At 46.1% G+C, this 20697-nt stretch overlaps 1 protein-coding gene across 16 annotated transcripts in view; it reads left to right on the plus strand.

The window, feature by feature from the left end:
* FHIT (fragile histidine triad diadenosine triphosphatase) overlaps positions 1 to 20697 on the plus strand; it is a 1114957-nt gene that overhangs the window by 1028089 nt on the left and 66171 nt on the right. The window lies entirely within an intron of this gene.

Below are 20697 nucleotides of genomic sequence, written 5' to 3' on the forward strand. Positions count from 1 at the left end.
AACATTTTATTCCAGAGGCCTTGGCAGCTTCCTGAAATTCCCTGCGTGTAAAAATCTCTGCTGTTTGATATTCCACGGTTCATGACTGGCACAGTCGGATGTAGGCCACTGGGAACAAGAGGGAATGGAAATATTGAGTCTGCTTCGTTTCCACAATGTTTTTCTTTAACTCTTGCTCTGAGGCATCGACAGCACCCGCAAGCCCAAGGTGTGGGGGAGGGGCAGCTCGGTGCTCCCAGAAGGACAGGGCCTCAGGCATAAGGGGTAGAGCAGAAGCAGGCAGCCCTCTGCGGCGCCCCTCTCCCACCTTCACACTGCCCGGTGGCAATTTAAAGGAGCAGCAGCCGAGAGCCCCAGACCCCTTTGACTCGCCAGGGCAACGCCCCATTTGCTCCTGCCTCCCCCTCCCCCCCCCCCATTGGCGGGCCTATTCTTCCTCTTCCTCTAAACGGTATTCCTTTCAGCAGATGGAATACAGTGACCGTGTCGATGTGAGTGACGATGGTTTCCTATTGTCTCTCGGATGTAGCACAGAGCCGAATGGCAGAGTAACGTGAATGCTGGACATCTGTACTGTGCTGTGAGACACACAAAGGCCTATACACACACATCCAGTCAGACCGTGCAAAGCCAGGTTCCCACGGAAACGTGAGTTCAAGTGTAGGAGGCCTGGAAGAAGGGGACGGGAGCACATTGTGAAACCGTCACAATGTAGAATGTCTAGAGATGCACGTGATACGTTCCAATTTTAGTCTGTCGTCCCACTGCCTTTAAAGGCTGGAAGCCAAAGTCTTAGCTTAGCCCATTGGAAAAGGGAATTACGACTTTGTGTGCTCCCTTTTCCAGCCCTGGTAGAGCACAAGATATTGGGTCTGGCATCTGCCAAGGCCTAGAATACATTCAGCGCGTGTGTATCCATTAGAGAGAGGCACCCATAGGTAGGTCTTCTACATGAAAGGTGTTCTACCTTTCCCCCGGGATTATAATTTAAGGTGCTCCCTTTTGAGAAACTAGTTCCCAGCAGAGGTAGTTGGTGCACAGTTCTGCAGGGTAGAAAACATTTCCTTTAATACCCTTCGGAAGCCCCTTTAATGCCAATGTTGGCGTTGAAAGGGATTTCCTGTTTGCACAAATATACTGTGTCGGGGAGTTTAATTTGCTCACTGACTTTATTGCTGTGTGGGATTATATGCCTTTCTCTCTCTCTAGCATTAGAGAAGGAGGATCAGAAAAAGGAAATAGATTGACTGACAGAATACAGACAGGAACAAATAATTTTCTTCCGACTGCTTATTCTGCCCGGAGCCCAGGACAGTTTTGCTTGCACTCCCTTTGGCCCTCGCTTCAGTTGTTTATCCAACATTTGTGTGTTTGCTGATACACGTGACTCTCGCAAGTTCATGGATCTCTCTCTCAGCAGCAATTTTCAGTCAGATTATACCACAGGGAGATTTTAAGAGCATTACATTCAGAGTATTGTAGACTGATTCCTTTAGGAGATTGCTTTTTGTTATGCTTTGTTTTCCTCTTTCTCATGTATTTGTTTCCAAGAGATTTCCTTGGACTGCACAAAGCTTTGTGCGTTTACCAAGCCATGCAGAGATAATGAAGGGATTGAATAAATCTTGTGAAATCATGTCACGCAACTGAGTTTTAGGACCAGATCCTTATCAGGTTTACACCTGCACAGCTCCAGTGTAGTTAGTGGAGCTACACCAGTTTCTCCCAGATGAGGATCTGCCTGATCGTTTCTGAACAGCTTTCTCCTTTTGGGTACATCTAGACTACAAGCCTCTGTTGAACGAGGCGTCTAGATTACAGCCTGTACTTTTGAAAAAAGATGTTATTCCTCGTAAAATGAGATTTTCTGCGGTCGAAAAAACAGCCGCGTTCTTTCGATTTACTTTCGAAAGACTGTGGCAGCAGTCTAGATGCAGGGGAAGTTTTTTCGAAAAAAGGCCACTTTTTTCGGAAAAAAAAACAACCCTGTAGTCTAGACACATCCTTAGAGACGACTTGAAACAACGAGGTGTGGGTTACCAATATAGCACTGGTGGGATCTAGCCGTCAGAGCTGAGACCATCAAGGGCTCCCTTTGTGACCCCAATCCATTCTTCCTTTGCTCCTTCACCTCATCAAACTTAGGGTTGCCAGCCCTCCGGGAATCCGCATCGGTCTCCTGGTGACTATTGAAAGCAATCGGGGAGATTTGAATAGGATATTTTAAGAAACAGATATTACCTCATGGTGAGGGGGAGGGGGGAACACGTCCTAGTATAGTTTGTCAGCATGGGCAGCCGTCATCAAACTCCATTGCCGAGTTGGTTGCATGTTGCTCCCAGGAGGTTGGGGCCCTCATCCTCTCCTCAAAGGAATGTTTAGCAAATCGGTCGAAAACCAGCCCAACATCCTGGAGCTAGCAAGATGCCTGCGACGCACCATTGCTCAATCGTCGGCTCCTACCACCCATCCATGTGTTCTCTGCTTAAGACTCACTCCTGCTAGGAACTGATGGTCTCCTTTGAAGTAACATCCAGGACATCACAAGGGAGAGTACGCATGCTTCTCCTAGCAGGAGGCCCTTGGGGGGAGGTCTTTTAGGCTAGGATAGCTAGGGGGCCGGTTTTCAATGGAAATGCCTGGGCCAAAAGGGACCTTGGTGGTGCCGGTCAGCGCTGTTGACTGAGCTGCTACAAATCTGGTTGGCAGCACAGCAGGGCTAAGGCAGGCTCCGGCTTGCCCTGGCTCCATGCGGCTCCCTGAAGTGGCCAGCATGCCTGGCTCCTAGATGCAGTGGAGGCCACGGGGGCTCTACATACTACCCCCACCCCAAGCACTATCCCCTCAGCTCCCAGTGGCCAGGAGCCACCAAGCTGTGGATGCAGGCAGCCCACAGAGCTCCCTGACTCCTCTCCCTAGGAGCTAGACATGTCAGCTGCTTCTGTGAGTTGCCTGAGGTAGGCACCACCCGGCTAGAGTCTGTACCCCAACTACCTGCCCCAGCCCTGAGCTCTGGTCTGCACCCAGCCTCCCTCCTGGAGCTCACATGACCTCTAGCATCCCACCGGCTGCCCCAACTCCTGCACCCCAAACCTCTCATCCCCAGCCCCACCTCAGAGCCCTCACCCCCTCCTACACCCCAACCCCTGCCCCATCCTGGGGACAGTGAGTGAGGGCGTGAGAGAGCAGCAAGGGATGGAGCAGAGATGGAATGTGGGGGAGGGGGCTCAGAGATGCGGCAGGGGCAGGAAAAAGGTGTTTGCTTTTGTGAGATTAAAAAAACCAGAGTTTACACCAGGGGCTTGATTTGCTAATGGGGTGGACGCTAGCAGCTCCTCCCAACTAGCTCCTGACTAGCTGTGCAATTGCTGTGAAAACTGGGCCTTACGTGTCTAATGCAAAAATACGTGTGGGGGGTTAAAACTTGAATTCCTCAGTATGACTCGACCCGGTTTCCTTTCTATAAGACTAAGCCTGGGAAACATTGAGTGTCCCGAAAAGGCATCGCTCAGAGGCTACAAATTCAAATGGTGCAAATATCATTTGCAGAACTTGCTCAGTCTAAAAAACGAGGCACAGCGGCAGCTAAAATTCCGCTCTTAGACTCACTGTTGACTCTTGCAATATTTATCAGACCGCTATGAAGATGCAATGGAGAATCAGTGGCACCGGTCTGCTGGATAATTCTGGTTTGGGATGCTTCCATTCCCTCCTCCCCATACTCTGTAAAGTAAGTTTTAATTTTTGCACCGGCGGATGCTGGTGGGAGTTTTAATCTTGCCAAAGTTGAAAAGACTATCACTCCTCCGTCCCGCGACGAGCTATAAATGAACTTCATAGCATTAGGTAATAAGGTTGCTGTTTGGAATATTTATTGTGAGTGCTACTTGCATATCCCTCTGCAAGTGTAAATTTCAATGTAACTCGATCAGCTATAGCAGGGTCTGTTCTAAACAAACTTGTTGCTAATTTAAAAAGAATGACTCTGGCGACCTTTTCTAAGTTTCTCTTACGACTAAATGAGAATTACTAAGTGTAGTGGGCTGGTGACATAGACCAAGGTTATGATTATGTGAAATTGAAGCAGCAACTAGAAACTGCCTGGATATAATTATCATGGAAATGCAACCTCTATTAGAGTGTTCCCCATCCAATCTCTTTTTTCAGTTGCTCATAACTTTCTAAAAATGAAAACTCCTCTTGGGCATATTCCATTTCTTATGTTTAGCGTCAGCACAAAAGTGAAGGGTTTGCACGGCCCGAAACTTCATCTGAGTCCGTTCAACTGGTTTTTGCCATTCCACAGATGATAAAAACAAACAAATGTCTCGGCTTCAGTCGGTCTCCTGCGGTGGTCAGGAGGGGACATATTCCCCCAGCGTGTTCTGAGAGTGCTAGTTGGTTGGTATTGGTGTTTTTATTGGTCTGTTTCCTTGTTCTGAAGCATGAGACATTACCGTGGCTGGAGAGGGGACCTTGGAGAGGGCGGGTCAGTGGAGAGGGCGGGTCAGTGGAGGGGGAGGGCCATAAGTTGTCCACAGCCTTAATTTCTCTCTCATATGTTTTGCTGATGGGAGCTTGCTCCCATCCTCGGACAGCCATGTGCGGCTCTAGCCCCCCAAAAGTATGGCTCGCAAAACCGTTTCTGAGCCCTCCCCAAAGGACCCCCATTAGCTCCCCTGCACTTACTGGGTTGGAGCTGTGGGGTTTTAAAAAGTGGTGGCCAAGATGGTGGCTGTCTTAAAGGGGCAGCCTCCTTTTTTTTTAAAAAAAAAATTGTTTTGGGGTTTTTTTTGCTTGACAATTTTGATGCAGCTCTTTGCATTTTTTTCTGCCACTGTTTTGGCTCTCTTTGTTAAATGGGTTTGCCACCCCTGTCCTCGGAGATTAAATGATCATAGCATCGGGGAGGAATTTTCCCAAAAGTCAGACTGGCGGAGTCCTTGGGAGTTTTTCACCTTGCTCTGCAGCATGGGTTGCAGGCCACTTGCCAGGATTAGCTGGGTACATTATTTCCCTTCCATTCAGGGGGTTCGGCACTGGTGCACCTTGGTCCCTCTTGTTTTCATAATAGTTTAGTCTCCCGGGGGCTGTAATACCTTGGTCAAGTTTTAGTTGTTGGGGGTAGTGTGCAGGTGCAGTGTAATGTTGGTGGCCGATGGTGATGTGATGGTCTCTTCTGGCCTTAAACTCTGGAACTCTGATGACCCGGGTAAAGAAATGGGCCTTAAACGATTGCCTAAATTCAACAAACACCATCCAAGGTTGAGTAGCAGGAGCAGACGACAAAAAGAAGTCAGAAAGGTGGAGCCTTGGATATAGGGTTCGGTCACAACTTATATCTGTACATCGGGAAAGACCAGTACGAACAAAAGTACCGCAGCAAAGCAGCCTTCAGCTACCTGAAGGGGGTTCCAAAGAGGATGGAAAGAGGCTGTTCTCAGTGGTGGCAAAGGGCAGAAGGAGCAATGGTCTCACGTTGCAGTGGGAAGGTCTAGGTTGGATGTTGGGAAAAACTATTTCCCTGGGGTGGGGGAGGGTGGGGAAGCACTGGGATGGGTTCCCTAGGGAGGGGGTGGAATCTCTATCCCTAGAGGTGTTTCAGTGTCAACTTGACAAAGCCCTGGATTGGATGATTGAGTTGGGGTGGGTCCTGCTTTGGACAGGGGGTGGGACTTGATGACTCCTGAGCTCTCTTCCAACCATAGGCTTTTCTGAAAGGTAGAACTTGGCAGCAAAGGCTCTGCTTCAAAGGGGCAAGTCACGGGAATGTAACCACTAGCATTGTGTGTGATACTTTAGGGATACCTTAATTATCCATTCCACATACAGGCACCTCCAGCTGATAATTAGCACGTAAGGCTTTGTCTCCCCCTTCCTCCTCTTAAAAAGTCTTCCAGGTGAGCTGAGGGAACTCTTCTCTAATGGCAGCGATGGGCAACCCAAGCTAGTGAGTAGCCCCCCTTCATCTCAATGGGTGGCAAGATTGGTGTAATCAAGTGTCCTGGCTCAGGGTTGCATGAAATGAGGGAGGAATCGAGTCCTGTATACATTGACGTCCCAGTGATGGGTGCTCTCAAGTGCCATTGACGTCAGTAAAAATTAAAGGACATGCTAAAAGTGGAGCATGTGATGAAGTGCTGTCCTGAACTGGGCAGTCTTTCCCAAATCAGGTCCTAAGTCCTCTGACTTCTTTGGCAGCAGGCAGTTCTGAGGCTCTGACTGAGGGAGGGAATCTATTTCCCTCGGATAACTGGGGCATTCTGAGTAACGTCGCATAACGGGTAAAAAAAGCAGCTAAGGAGAACTGTTTTGGCAGTTATCTTCATGAAGGGTGGGGAGGGGAGAGATAAAACAGTGCCTCCGCTCCGTCATTTGTCACAGAAGCAAGGAATGATTCAAGTTTCTGTCAAAAATGTCGTTAGTTATCACCTCCTGCTCCCCTCCCCCTCCCGATCCAAGCTTTTGGACTGTTCCATGTAATGATACGAGTATTATGAATCCTTTAAGTGCATCTCTGCATTTTTGATGAATAACCCAGCACACAAGGCCTTCCAGTGTGCTACAGTTAGTACATAAACGTCTTGGTTGGATGAAAGGGCCTTGATGGACTACAAAAAATGTGTGAAGGTGGCTTTTAATTGAGGTCTTAAATAAATTAATACAAAAAATGTTCACATGCGACAGGCATATTTTCATTCTATAACTTCTCTGGTTCGAGTAGTTGGACTGAAAATGGTTCATTAGCTATAATAGCTTAGCCTCTACAATCGCCTCATGGTCTGGTGAGCCAGACTTCATAGCTCTCCTGTAATTTGGGAGGAGATATGTGCACCATTTTTTCTCTGAAGGAGGAAGTTTCCCAATGTTGTATTACATCTGAATTTTATTTTAGTAAAATAATTCCACACAGTCATGGGAAACTGTTCACTGAAAAATATGGAAAGCATGACCTCACGCATCTTATTTATGAAGTTGCAAATTGTGAAGGAAGGTAGATGTTGATAAAGAGGCACATTTGTTGCTTGAAAATTTGCTAGTGAAATTTTCAAATTAAAACATTTGTCTCCAGATGATGAAGGCTGACAGTTTTCTCCAGTTTGGATGCTAATAACCAGAGTCTTAACTCTGGTAATTTGCATGAAAATGATTGCCTTGTGTTAGGATTTATTTTTTTCTGAAGCTAGACTTCATCTGTCAAATTGCTATTATGGAATTTATCCAGATTCAGAAAACTTCATCCTAATAAGCTAACTGTCTATTTTGTCTTCTCAGTTTTATTTTTTTCCAGCGTTGTTTAAAAAAATAACTAGCCACGTATACGCAATTAATATATTATAATATTTTACTTCTTTTATATAATCCTCACAATTTGGAAGATGTTCGATGCTCTTAAAATCCCAACCAGATGAAATATCTTCTTGTATCAGGATAGCAGCCTCTTGAATCCCTTCCATAGTTATGTTTATTCAAAAATTGCTGGAGAAAACTATTGAAGATAGAGGGGAAGAAATGAACCAGCACCTGAATGGATGTCCGGAAAAGCATTCAAGGCTGTGATAGAATTCTGAATCGCTTTCTTAAGTACAAAGTCCTTCTCTGTGAATTTTAAAAGCTTTTCTATGGAGATGGCTAAGGTGTCGAAAGGGAGAGAAAATCCCTATAGTTCTAGGCATTATGAAAGAAATGGCCTCCATCAAGAAGAAAATTATCAAAGTTCAGAGAATGTAAAATGAAAAATGGGAGACCTGGCATTAGTCAGCCAGCCTAATAGTTCCGGCTAGAACAGGAACTGATACGTTTGAGGAGCTGAGTCCAAGTCAGCAAATGTGAAAAGGGTCCTTCTAAATACTTAGGGGGCTGAGCCCCTTGCCAAACTGGATTCTTGATGCTAAGGACCTTCGTATTATTATTTTGCACATACCAGAGAGATCAAGTAGCAAAGCCCACAGCCCCAGCTCCAGAGAGTTCACAATCTAGGTATCTGTTCACAAGAGGTGGAGCAAGCAGGAAACAGCGGGGGGAGAGAGGGGAGGCAAGTTGGAAGGGAGAGGTAGTGAAACAAACAACTTTGAAAAGTCAGGAGGGGAGAAAATGACAGCGTTTTTCTGCATAGGTGGGAGGCGTGGGAGAAAGTGGGAGGTACTGGAGGTAACCGAGACTGGCATCACTTGCGAAGCCGAGGCAAAGGCTGGTAGCACAGGAAACTGGGGGTTCTGATAGGCAGGGTGGGGATTCAGGGAGCAGTTTTGTTAGTTACAGGTTGGGAACTTGATAGATTCAATGCTGTTTAAGACTGTGCAAGGAATCTCAAATAAGAAGCGTACATTTGAATGAGACAAGCCTGCCATAGGCATGAGAGAGCTGATTGTAAATATCTCCTGGAGCCTGGCACTTCTTGTTCTGAGAAACACCAAGAGGTGAACAAACAGATTGACAGAGCCAGACGTGTACCCAGAAGTCACCAACTCGAGGACAAATTCAACAAGGAAAATCACAGACCACCACTGGTTATCCCTTACAGCCCCCAGCTCACACCCCTCCGGCGCAGCATTGACAATCTACAACCGAAACTGGAAAACCATTCCTCAGTCTCGCAGGCCTTGGGAGACAGGCCAGCCCTCACCAAGAGCCCCGACTTGAAGCGAATCCTTTCCAGCAGCCACACATCACACCTCACACGCACTCACCCAGGAACCTATCCCTGCAATGCACCTCTTTGCCGTATCTGCCCACACATCGATACTAGCGACCCCAGCACAGGACCTACCCACATCTGCCACCAAGTGCCAGTGATGCCCCTCTGCCATGTTTATTGGCCCAACCGGATAGTCTCTGTGCCAAAGGATTAACGGACACAAATCCGACCTCAGGAATGGGAACACACACAGACCTGAAGGGGAACATTTGAACTTGCCTGGACATTCAGGAATGGATTTGAAAGGGCAAAGAATTTCAAACCCCGATTACAAAGGGAGACAGCTGAACTGGAATTCATTTGCAAATTCAGCTTAGGGCTGAATATGGATCTTATCTGCGCAACGCCCTACAAAGGCAATTTCCCCTCTTTTGATACCCACGCCTGGTGGATTGAGAGTGACTCCGTGGAACCAAGAATCCTCCAGGTCATCTTGTACTATTAACCCCCACGTGCAGTGCCCAACCATGGCTTTGCAACCCTAGAGTTCGGTCAAGTGAAGGGCCACAGAGAAGGGATCTAAGGCAGTCAGGTAGGATGCAGGAGTGGCAAAGAGGCATTGTAAGAACATAAGAACGGCCATATTGGATCAGACCAAAGGTCCATCTAGCCCAGTATCCTGACTTCCAATGCCAGGTGCCCCAGAGGGAGGGAACAAAACAGGGACTCCTCACGTGATCCCACCTCTGTCCCCATTTCCAGACAAACAGAGGCCAGAGACACCATTCTTACCCAGCCTGGCTAATAACCATTGATGCACCTAACCTCCCTGAATCTATCAAATGTCTGTTTTCCTCCAACTCCCCAAACTTTCCTAGCAGTTCAGGGAGTCCCCAAGCAAAGAGCCCCGCTGAGACCCATGGATTAGGCTGGAAGTTGGGAAGCCAGGCAACCCTTCAGAAATATGCATTACACCGATTTATCCATTCCTTCCGTGCAATCCTCACCCTCCCGGGAGCTTCCGGTGGCACGTCTTCCTGCACTTTCCCTGCTGATCCCCTGTTCCCATTTGCACACCGATCCCCTGCCCCAGCCTAGATCCTGCATCCCACATCCAAACTCTCACCCCTGACCCCAACTCCTCCCTCTTCCCAGAGTCCCTCCCTCCCCCGCCCCCAGCCAAACTCCACGCCAGGGCTGCAGAGGGTGAGGAAGAGCAAGCAAGGGGGGGGAGTGAGCAGGGGGCGGGGCCTCAGAAAAGGGGCAGGATTGGGCGCAGCCTCAGGGAACGGACGAGGCAGGGCTGTTGGGTTTGTGCATAGACAGTTGTCAGCTTTGCATGTGTTGCATGGTTCCTTAGCAGCTGGGTGAATTGCACACTGAGAGAATTAGAGACACGTTGTCTGGGAGGAAAAAAGATGTCTCCGGTTTTGCACTCCTCACGGAGGGCCTGTCTACACTAAGAAATTATTTTGAAATAACTAAATTGGAAATAACTCCCGAAATAATAACACAATTGAAGTAGCATGTCCCCACTACAGGGAAGCCTCAAAATCAGTCCGAGGCAAGTTCCGTTATTGTGGGCGCACTACCTCGACTCAGATAGGAAGCACTGGGGAGTAATTACTTCCAATGACTCTGGGGAGTCATTATTTTGAAATAGCAGCCCGGGAGCGTCCATACTACTGCTATTCCCAGATAATTATTTCAAAATAAGCGTTATTGCCGAGGAAAGCAGGAGCACGGATTTTGATATAACCAGCCCGTTCTTTCAAAATAACAGGCTTGGTAATGAGGATGCTCCGCTTGTTATTTCAAAATAACTCCCTCGTGTAGACCAGGCTAAGATATGTATGTATTCATGGACACTTTATCCATAAGGAAGTCCGTTTCCTCTGCTTCGGCATGAAAATGCTCGAAAGAAAAATTCTATGAAGTAAGGATGCTGTTTTTAGAGTATATGGCGGCATTTTCAATTGAACTTAAGCCCTTGTCCAGTACGTATTCCCTGAAAGACACAATGGATCCTAAAGGGCCTTTGAGCAGTAGCGCCTAAGTACCTGCAATTTGAGAGCTCTCCCCTGGGAGTATGTCGTACGTAATGTCAAGTAGCTGATGTGTAGTTACAACTCTCAAACTATCAAAACCACTAAGCAAAGACCAGTTTTGTTTTCTTTCCTGGCTACAGAGAATATTACAGAGTTCAGGTACCCAGGTAGTGTTGCTGGTACTGGGTTTTGATTTGCAAACAAATGCAAAGCCCCAGTGCACTAGACTTGCTGCAAACCACATCACGAGCAAATAAAACGTCAGTCCAGTTTACAGCACAGATGATATTTAGCTGTAAATTTGCTAGATAAAGATTCTTTTAATATTTTATAACTCTAGCGGATTAAACCCAGTATAAACCAACAAATTAGCAGCCACAATAGTTTTGTGTTCAGAGGAGGGCCAGTGAAGGTGAAAGAAAGATCGCTTCTTCTGGCAGGTTAGCTAAGCTGAAAAGCTGACTTTTGAATGACTTTTGCATGCTCAAAATGGAGCTGAAGGCGGGAGAAGCTAATAAATAATGAATGCTAGCTGCACTTACAGCAAGTATACAGTATAGGCGATTGTTATTCTTCTTTGAAGTTTCTTTTCTCCCCCTGTGGTCTTTTTCAAAGGATTGGAGGTGGGTTTATTTTTTAAGGATTCATATAAAGCACTTAATACAATACCCTACACACACAAATTTTTCTCCTAGCTGGGTATCTATCCCCTCTGTAGAATTCACAATCAAGTTTTAATGCAAAAGAGGACCAGAAGGGAAACTCCAACTTCTCAAAAATATTCTCCGGTGCCACACAAGGCGCTCTCATTACTGAAATGTTCTTCCTTTAATAAACAATTTAAAGTAGAGAAAAGGTGTGTGAATGAAAGTAATTAGATGGTGTATGGAATGTGCTTTGGAGGTTGATTTGAAACAGGCAAACAGTTGTCTGCATCTTGCCAGTGTGTTGAATCATTTTATTATAATCCACCCGCGGTCTTGATTTTGCAAGTGCGTTGAATAACTTCATCGTAATCCACCCATGTTCTCGATTTGTGCCTTCTAAACGGTGCACTTTGCAGGATCCACACGACATGGCGGAAGAGGCCTTCCTAGGAAATTCTGTGGCTACGTTTCCCACGCCTGGTTTGATTGTAATGTAAATGACAATGTGCCGCTGCTTTTCAAAATCTGTTGCCGCATCATTTCCTTCAGCTCCAGGAGCAGCATCTTTGGGACACAGAACCTGCGAAGGAGGTGTGCTCACAGCACACGAACCCACGGAGCTGGCATTTAAAGATGCAAGCCTTCAGGCAGCGCGTTTTCTGAAAGCAGAGTACCTTTTTGTTGGTAATGTAGCAAATCAGTGCACAAATACCATCTGCTCAGCTTCAGGGCTGCGAACACACTTTGGTCCGTGGAGAGGGCAGACTGTATGTGAGGCGGTTGATCCCCCATCTGCTTCGACGTGATCCTTACAAATTTTTCTGACGGAACACAGTGCCACTTTAGTGCTTTCCCATTAGACGGAGCATCGTCATATAGCTCACTTTTTTGTGGCAAGGCCGTTTGGGGAGAGGGTCTCTACCAAGGGACTCGGCTAGACTATGCTGAAGTTTCGAAAGAGGATATGCAAATTCCACAGGAATTTGCAGATCTTCTTCTGATCTCACTTTTGAAAGTGGAGCTTTCGAAAGTGAAAGTAGTCGGGACGCGTTTTTTTTTCGGCAAGCCCCCCCCCTTCGAAAAGCCGTGTAAACCTCATTTTTTGAGGAAGAGCGGCTTTTCAAAAAAGGGAGGGGTGTGCCGGAAAAAACCCAAGTCCTGACTACTTTCACTTTCGAAAGCTCCGCTTCCAGAAGTGAGATCGGAAGAAGATATGCAAATTCCCGCGGAATTTGCATGTCCTCTTTCGAAACTTCAGCGTAGTCTAGACGAGCCCAAAGAGAAATATGATGGCATAACACATCCATGTTCTGTGTTCATATGGCCCCTCGCACAACGGGTATCCTAATGCCTGACGGGTGCTCCTGGACGCTACTGCGACACAGATGAATAGTAATAATATTCTAATCACTTATTAGGGCTCTGTTTAATATGTCATCTGTCATCAAAATACCATGGTTTCCAGCTTGGGGTTCTGAAACATTCTCCTGGACTAGGCCATCTCCTTATAGAAAGATGGTCGTCTTCCGGATGCTTTTACCGCTGGTTGCATTTGTGCTGACAACCTGCCTTCCCATTGAGAATTGGTTAATATTTAGCAGCAGGAAAGGAGAAAAGTCAGCACCATGTGATCAGCTAGTGAGCTACAGACCAGGGGATGTGCACAGATCATGGGTTGGAAGCAACCCCTCTACAAGATTTCCATTTGTGGGATCTGTGTTTCTAGGACAAGGCTGACACGGAACTCCTGCATGATCAGAGTTCAAAGTAGTCAGGTCCAGTAGGGGGCAGTGATGGTGAGTGCATACCCCGCACTGAAGTTGGGGGAGCTAAGACTTTGTGGGCGGAGGAAGTCCTGCCTCTCCACCCAGACTGGGCATGTTCCAGGTGCTGGAACAGTATAAAAGGCAGCAGAGCAGCTCAGTCTGGGCTGTCCAGTGAAGCAGAAGGATCTCTCGCCAGAGCTCCTGAACTGCTGCAGCCAGCCACCCCAGTGGTGAGAACCGGAGACCCAGAAGACAGCCACAACGCAACCCCAGGGAACTCCAGGGAGAAGCAGCTGCCTAAGAGCCATGGGACGTTGATCCAAATAGAGCGGTAGGAAGTAACCCAGGGAGGGTGCAGGAGCGGCCTCTTCCACCCAGGTAACTTCTGTGCATTTCGGCTGGATTCCCCGCCGAGGGAGTGGCAGGCAGTGCTGCTACTCACAGGGCCCTGGGTTGGGACCTGGTGGAGCAGGGTGGGCCTGGGTCCTCCTACCAGGGTGTCAGCCCCTAACCGCATTGACGCGTGCCAGTAGGCCATACTGCCCTGAATTAAGGACTACCATTTACTCAACCTGGCCAGTAGGCCATATGGCCCTGAACTGAGGACTACTTATTGACTCTAGGTACTAGGCCATACTGCCCTGGGCTGAGGGCTATATATGGACCCTAGCTAGTAGGCCATATTGCCCTGGACTGAGGGCTGTGTATTGACTCTAACCAGTAAGACATTCTACCCTGAACTGAGGGCTATATAAATATATTGACTCTGGCCATTGGGCCATGCTGCCCAGAGAGCTGGGCTGCTTAGGGATTCAGCGTTAACCAGAGACTGGTGAAGTGTTACAGATTATAGTGATGGCCAACCCCTTGTGGCTGAGGTGCACCCCGGAATGTGGTCACCCCACTGACAGGGAGTGCTTATGCCGCCATAGGAGCATTATGCCCCATCCTACTCCTAGAGTAGAGCATGGTGAATCCTAGCTTGGACTTTCTTGTTTAATATGGAAGCTGGAGCTCTTCTCGTGGTGGTTTGCTGCAACACCGCTCTGTTACTTCCCCTCCAATACGCACGTAGGCTTGGTCACATCCATCATTGGAGCACTGAGAGCACTTCGAGACTCTTTATTGACTGTCACGAGCCATTATTGACAAAGTATGGGTTCTGCCATTTCCATTTGTTGTATTTTTCTCCTTTCCTCCATATTATGAATGCTGGGAAAACAGCCACCCGGGAGCTCCTGAGTTCCATGGTGAGATGTCCACCAAAGCCAGCTGGGGGACTGTCTGGTTTGCCATGGGATGGACCATAATTGGCTGGGCTGCACTTAGTCCTCTCTTCCCCCTGCTCTTCATACTAAATACCCCCAGGCTTTACTTGGGATAGCCAGGAGTTGTCACCTGTATCGATGCACTCAGAGCGACAGTATAACACAACTTGATGCTCTTAAAGGGAAATGAAGTTTCTCCTCTGATGCTTTGTATCAATCGGCCTGTGATCGCGCCTATCAGTAAATCTTATTAGCAGTGCTCGGTCTGAGATAGACACAATGCGAGTTACCCGAGAGCTCAGACACAGAGCTCATTGTAGAACTGTAACAAAACGGAGCAGGAGGGCCAAGTGCTAACCGGAGTGTTGCTGAAAAAACCTACTATGTTGTGTGCAACAATACGAAAGAGGCCACCCAAAAATGCAAATGGAATTTTTTTTGTGAGTTCTAGGAAGTTTTATTTTCTATACCAATTTTCTGCAATTTGGATGTGCATTGAGATCGCAGTCCACTTTGCAGATCTTTGCATCATTCCAATAAGCTTTGTTTGCTAAGAGGGACACGTTTTATATTAAGGTTCTCTTTATGAAGGGTTAGTAAGTTATTACAAGTTATTTTATAAATGGGTAAACATAAGAACATAAGAATGGCCGTACTGGGTCAGACCAAAGTCCATTTAGCCCAGTAGCCTGTCTGCCGACAGTGGCCAGCACCAGGTGCCCCAGAGGAGGTAGACCAGTGAATTATTGCTTGTAATAAACTTTGACAAGTCAATATGTTGGTTCTAACCATGTACTGAGGAGTTTACATATAACACCTTCTATTCATGTCTGTAACATGCTTATTATAACATTATAGTAATCTTTTATTAATGCTTTGCAAAGCATTTATTAATGGTACCTTACCATTCAGCAGGGGTGAGCAATAACACAGCGGCGGTGTCCCAGAGGTAGCCTCGGCGGGCCGCCGCTACTGTATTTACCTTCACAAACACAGGTACCAGCGATCGTAGCTTCCACTGGCTGCGAATTGCTGTTCCTGGCCAATGGGAGCAGCAGGAAGTGGCACGGACCAGGATGCCACTTCCCACAACTCCCATTGGCCGGGCAAAGCAATCCACAGCCAATGGGATCTGCAATTGCTGGTACCTTCGGCCATGCAGGTAAATATAATGGTTGGTGGTTGGCAGACTGGATCCTGCACAGAGGCCAGTATTTGGTCACTCCTGACATACAGTGTGACCGTACTGGTTTTACAAACTAATTGAATCTCGCAAGCAAGGAGGCAATTATCTTGGAACATATGCACATGGTCCTGGATGCTTCATTTGAATTCCCTGGTCTTATTGTCTGTTGATCCCTGTCAACAGCAAATGGTGGTGGTATGTTGTTCCATCCAGTAGCTAACCCACATGAGTAATGAATCGGGAGCCAGAGCTGAGGAGAGAGCTGTAAAGGATATCTTGGTTCTCGCTTTTAAATAAGGCTGCAAAAACTTTGGACCTCTCAAAGTGCATAATGATCAATGCCACATCTAAGGTCCTGGTTCTGGCCCATTTCTCTTTGCAGGCACGTTGAAGATCCACAGTCATTTCTAACACAAATGACCCTGCAATCGATCGTGTACCATCAACTTCAGGTGCAGGCATGCCATGCACAATGTGGAAACAGAGCTAGAAATGTGCCCAGTTGATTTTAGAATCGGGACCTGTAATTTACAAGATGAGTGGAAATGGTTTTGTATTTGTTCATCTGACTGTCTTAGGTTTGCAACAAATGAGATGGAGATTTCTAAGCCAACCTTTTTCTTAATGAAACACCCATCAAGATCAGAAGCTAGGTGTGAGCAATTGTAAATGGTATATAAAGGGCCTGAAAGCACCACATGAAAGTGTTAAAAAAAGAGAGTAAGGTTGACAGAAGTGTTTCATAACATTTTATTTATTGCGGTTTCTGCGTAAGTGGAACTAAGCCCAGGGACGAAGGTGCTCAAAGACAATTACCAACTAAACATTCCATTAATGAAATAACGGCTAATTATAATTGCTAATTAAAATTCAGGATTATGATGTTGGTTTTAAGCATTAACGGGAGTAATGGCATTACCATTTTTAATGAAATTCCAATATGGAAAATTATAGCATAACAGAAAAAAAAAATAAAAAAATAAAGCCGTACAGGCTGCCGCAAGATTAGAAGTTATTGTTAAACCCAGAGGCATAGAATTTTCCCAGCTGGTGAACTTAAGTTAAGTAAGTTTAATGTACTGTAATTTAATTACTAATCATAGTTTTTCTTCACAGTGGGAATTGATACCAGGTTTATATTTTATAAGAACAAAAGAGAAAACTGAAATAGCTACTGTGTGATGGGTGTTGACATGGTGCTACAAGCTACAAATAAAAGAATATTTTGCAGACTTTTGCATAACATTTGGATTTTGCTATGTTATAGTGCCATTTTACATAATATTTAATTAATGATTACCGGATTATAAATTAAATACCCTGTCTAGATTTTGCAATGCAGCTACAGTGCAGCCTTTTTGCAGGGCATATGCAGCACAATTTTACATATATGATATATCTTCTTTGAATAATTAATACATGGGCATATTAGGAAAGGCAAAATCCCGAAGGAAGATGAAATTTGACCTACATTAATAAAGCTATTTAGGATTCATTAGCTGTAGACAAATTTCTGAAACTATTTGCTATTATTCACCTTTTCATACATAATGCAACATGTTGGCTTAAATAAAATCCCTGGAGTGTAGCCTGTTGGTTATGTTGGTCCTGCAGTTAGATGTATTTGCCTTTTGGCTAACCTGGCCGATGTTTCATCTGCCCTTTGTCGGTAGTTCTCGAATGTTGAGGCATGACAAGTTGAGGGCTCTGTCTGTATCAGGTCTGAATGGTGGGTGAGATGATGAAATTAGTGCATCCCGGCAAGCCTCTGTGTGTGGATCCCCCAGGAGATGGAAGGATTGTGTCCTGTCTCAACCAGGCCTGAGACAACGGTGAGTGGCCAGAGCAGTCCAGTCAAAGGCAAAATGCTGTAACATGATGGGTTCGTTCTTCCTGGGACGAGGCACTTCCTCAGCGTGTCTGCAGGGAGCTGGGCTTGGGAGACCTGGAAAATTACTGAAAGGCAGAACCAAAGTTGCAGGTGACCATACCAGGAGTCTATAGAGGGACCCGTGGTGGGAGAGACACTAGATGAAGATGATGGAGGCTGCTGCAGGGACAGGTTAGGCCATGGGTTAGGGGTTCCTGCCTGTGGATGGAACGCAGAGCTCCTTCACGGAGTCCCAAGGAACGATGAGTTTGTGAGGGAGGATGTTTTATGGTGTTGTGTGACCTGTGCTCGCCTCTGCTTGACATGGTTAACTATAAACCGCGTAAGGAGAAGGGGGAGGGGAGATTGCTTCACAACCACTGTGCACCCCTGAGGCAGTTAAGCCTGAGGGTGGTGTTCTGAGGGACAGGTATGTTTAATGCTGAGGAGTCTGACGGGCCTACACTGCATCCTGAGGGGGTAGGTGGCTGGCGGCAGGTCCCAAGGCTCCAACGGCGATGCTAGGCCCCTGTGTGCCCCGAGCATGCCTAGATGGGGGTAGCGGCTCAAAGCCATTCAGGTCCCAAGAGCTTGCAACACCCTGGAGGTTTGGAGCACAAGGTCTTGGATTCTCCTCACAGCTCCTCTAGTGGCAGCCAGAAGCGACACCAGGCCGAACGACAATCCAGTCACAGCAGGGCACAGCTCTAGCATGGGGGAAACCTCCACGTTTCCCGGAGCTTCTGGCCCTTCTCAGAAAAGCTTTATTGGAACGAATGGATTGTTTCCCAAACGATGTGCCTAACTTTTGCAGTTAGCTCATCGCAAGGCTGACGTTGGCAGTTTTGCTCTCTTGGGCGCATGTGCCTTGGAATCTACCTTTTAGAGAAGAGCTGAAAAGAAACGTAATGCCTGGCGTTGGCTGGCTGCACATTTCTGAATGGAAGCTTGTGTGTTATGTGCACAAGGCTGGCTCGGAAAGTCATTGATTTAGTCCATCTCTGTTGGCTACATGCCATTCTAATCCCAACATTGACAATTTTACGTTACAAGGAACACATGGAAAATGGGCACAAAAAGCAGCCCTTGGTTAACTTTTCTTAGCATTAAATATGGATTCACAGGTTTTCCTCTGCTGTCGGCGGGGCACCTTGTAGGTTATCTGGTGCAGTGATGTTAGAGAAACTTGAGCTTTTGGGAGAAATCTACCAAATAAAAGCACAAAGCAAGAGCCAGAAGCTACTTTTTTTACTGACCTAGAGTGGTTCATGAACATGAACAATGGTTTGAGATGTAGGGACTTGCTTGGTTGAGTAAAAGGATTAGGCCCAATATCTTATGAATTCATAGAATGGAAAAATTACAGCATGTGCTAATTACAGAAACTCCTAATTAACTATACTTATCAGCTTCTAAGCAAGCTGAAGTGGGCAGCAGTTGATAGCGTTGCTGACCTTTTCGATGTTCTTTGGGGGGAAAAAACCCTCTTAGAAATCAAGTGTTTGTAAAATTCATCAGAGAGCAATTAATTTGGGCAATTAGAAGACTATAGTAGAAATTTGCACATCTCTGCACATCAGAACATAAATTGACTTTAATGTTGCTGCATAGGCATCTGTTGGTATTGAAAATTTCTTATGTGGACAACCAAAGGAATCCATTCATGTAGTACAATCTTTGTTCTTGCAGTATTAAATAAAATGAATGATTACCCCCAGAGCAAGACAGATTGAATTGTATTCTGTGCATCACTTAGCTAAGGATTTACTCTGACTTCTTTTGGGGGATCAATATGGGCTTGGAGAGCTTATTCAAATGTTTTGTCTGATTTTAAGAAACAAACTGATTTGCTATTCTTTGAATGCCAAAGTTTTGATAACACCTTTCTTATATGGTTCTTAACCTCTGAATACTTATAAAACTTCCTGCTTATTCTTATAGTCACCAAGAGAAAGCTTTAGTCTGATCTCAGTTATGTTTCAGTATTCCAGGACAATGGTATAAAGTAGCATAAGGCCAGGTCCACACTATAGTGGGAAGTCAAATTAAGATCCGCCATTCCAGCTACATTAATTACGTAGCTGGAGTTGACATATCTTAAATTGTGTTTCTGCACCATCCACACAGTGAGAAGCCAATGGAGCAAATGCTCCTATTGGCTTCCCATAGTCCTCGTGGAGAGCAGGAATACTGGCACCAATGGGGATGCCCTCTGAGTTTGATGTAGCAGGTCTTCACTAGACCCGTTAATTTGAGCCCCGGAAGATCAACCGCTGCAGCATCGATCTTCCTCATAGTGTAGACATGGCCTTCATGAAGACAGAAAGGCTACGTCTAGACTGGCATGATTTTCCGCAAATGTTTTTAACGGAAAAGTTTTTCCGTTAAAAGCATTTGCGGAAAAGAGCGTCTAGATTGGCACGGACGTTTTTCCGCAAAAGCATTTTTTGCGGAAAAGTGTCCGTGCCAATCTAGACGCGGTCTTGTGCAAGAAAGACCCGATCACTATTTTCGCGATCGGGGCTTTTTTGCGCAAAACAATACTGCGTTGTCTACACTGGCCCTCTTGCGGAAAAGCATTTGCGCAAGAGGGCTTTTGCCCAAATGGGAGCAGCATAGTATTGCCGCAAGAACGCTGACAATCTTACATGAGATCATCAGCGTTCTTGCGGAAATTCAAGTGGCCAGTGTAGACAGCTGGCAAGTTATTCCGCAAAAGCAGCTGCTTTTGTGGAAAAACTTGCCAGTCTAGACGCAGCCAAACTGGTCTATCCCAGGCTGCTCTGTGCCTCTGCCCCATGTAAATCATTATAGTCCCATAGTGTCATTGAAAATATTATAAATAGCACACAAAAACTAGTGTTGGGTCATCCTAAGGATTTTGTTCACTATAAGGTACCTCTACACAGCAGGGCTTAACTCAAAATAAGCTGTGCAAATTGAGCTATGTCAATTGCATAGCTTATTTCGAAATAGCTTATTTCAAAATTGGGAGTGTCTACATAGCACTTATTTCCAAATAGATCACTCTTCCTCCAACTTCACTTACTCCTTGTACAATGAGGGTTACAGGAGTTGGAATAAGAAGTCCTCCAGCTTGACAGTATTCCGACATTTCGAAACAACTGCCTGCAGTGTAGACGCGGACTAAGTTATTTTGAAATAACGCTATTTATTTCAAAATTACACTGCTGTGTAGCTGTACCCTAAAAGCCCATTCCTCAGCCTGGAAAGAGCACGTTTCTCTTTGCAGTGCTGCTATAAGATGTCACCA

Source organism: Pelodiscus sinensis, chromosome 11 (assembly GCF_052426305.1).
Source record: "Pelodiscus sinensis isolate ZL-2025 chromosome 11, ASM5242630v1, whole genome shotgun sequence".
Classification (NCBI taxonomy): Eukaryota; Metazoa; Chordata; order Testudines; family Trionychidae; genus Pelodiscus; species Pelodiscus sinensis.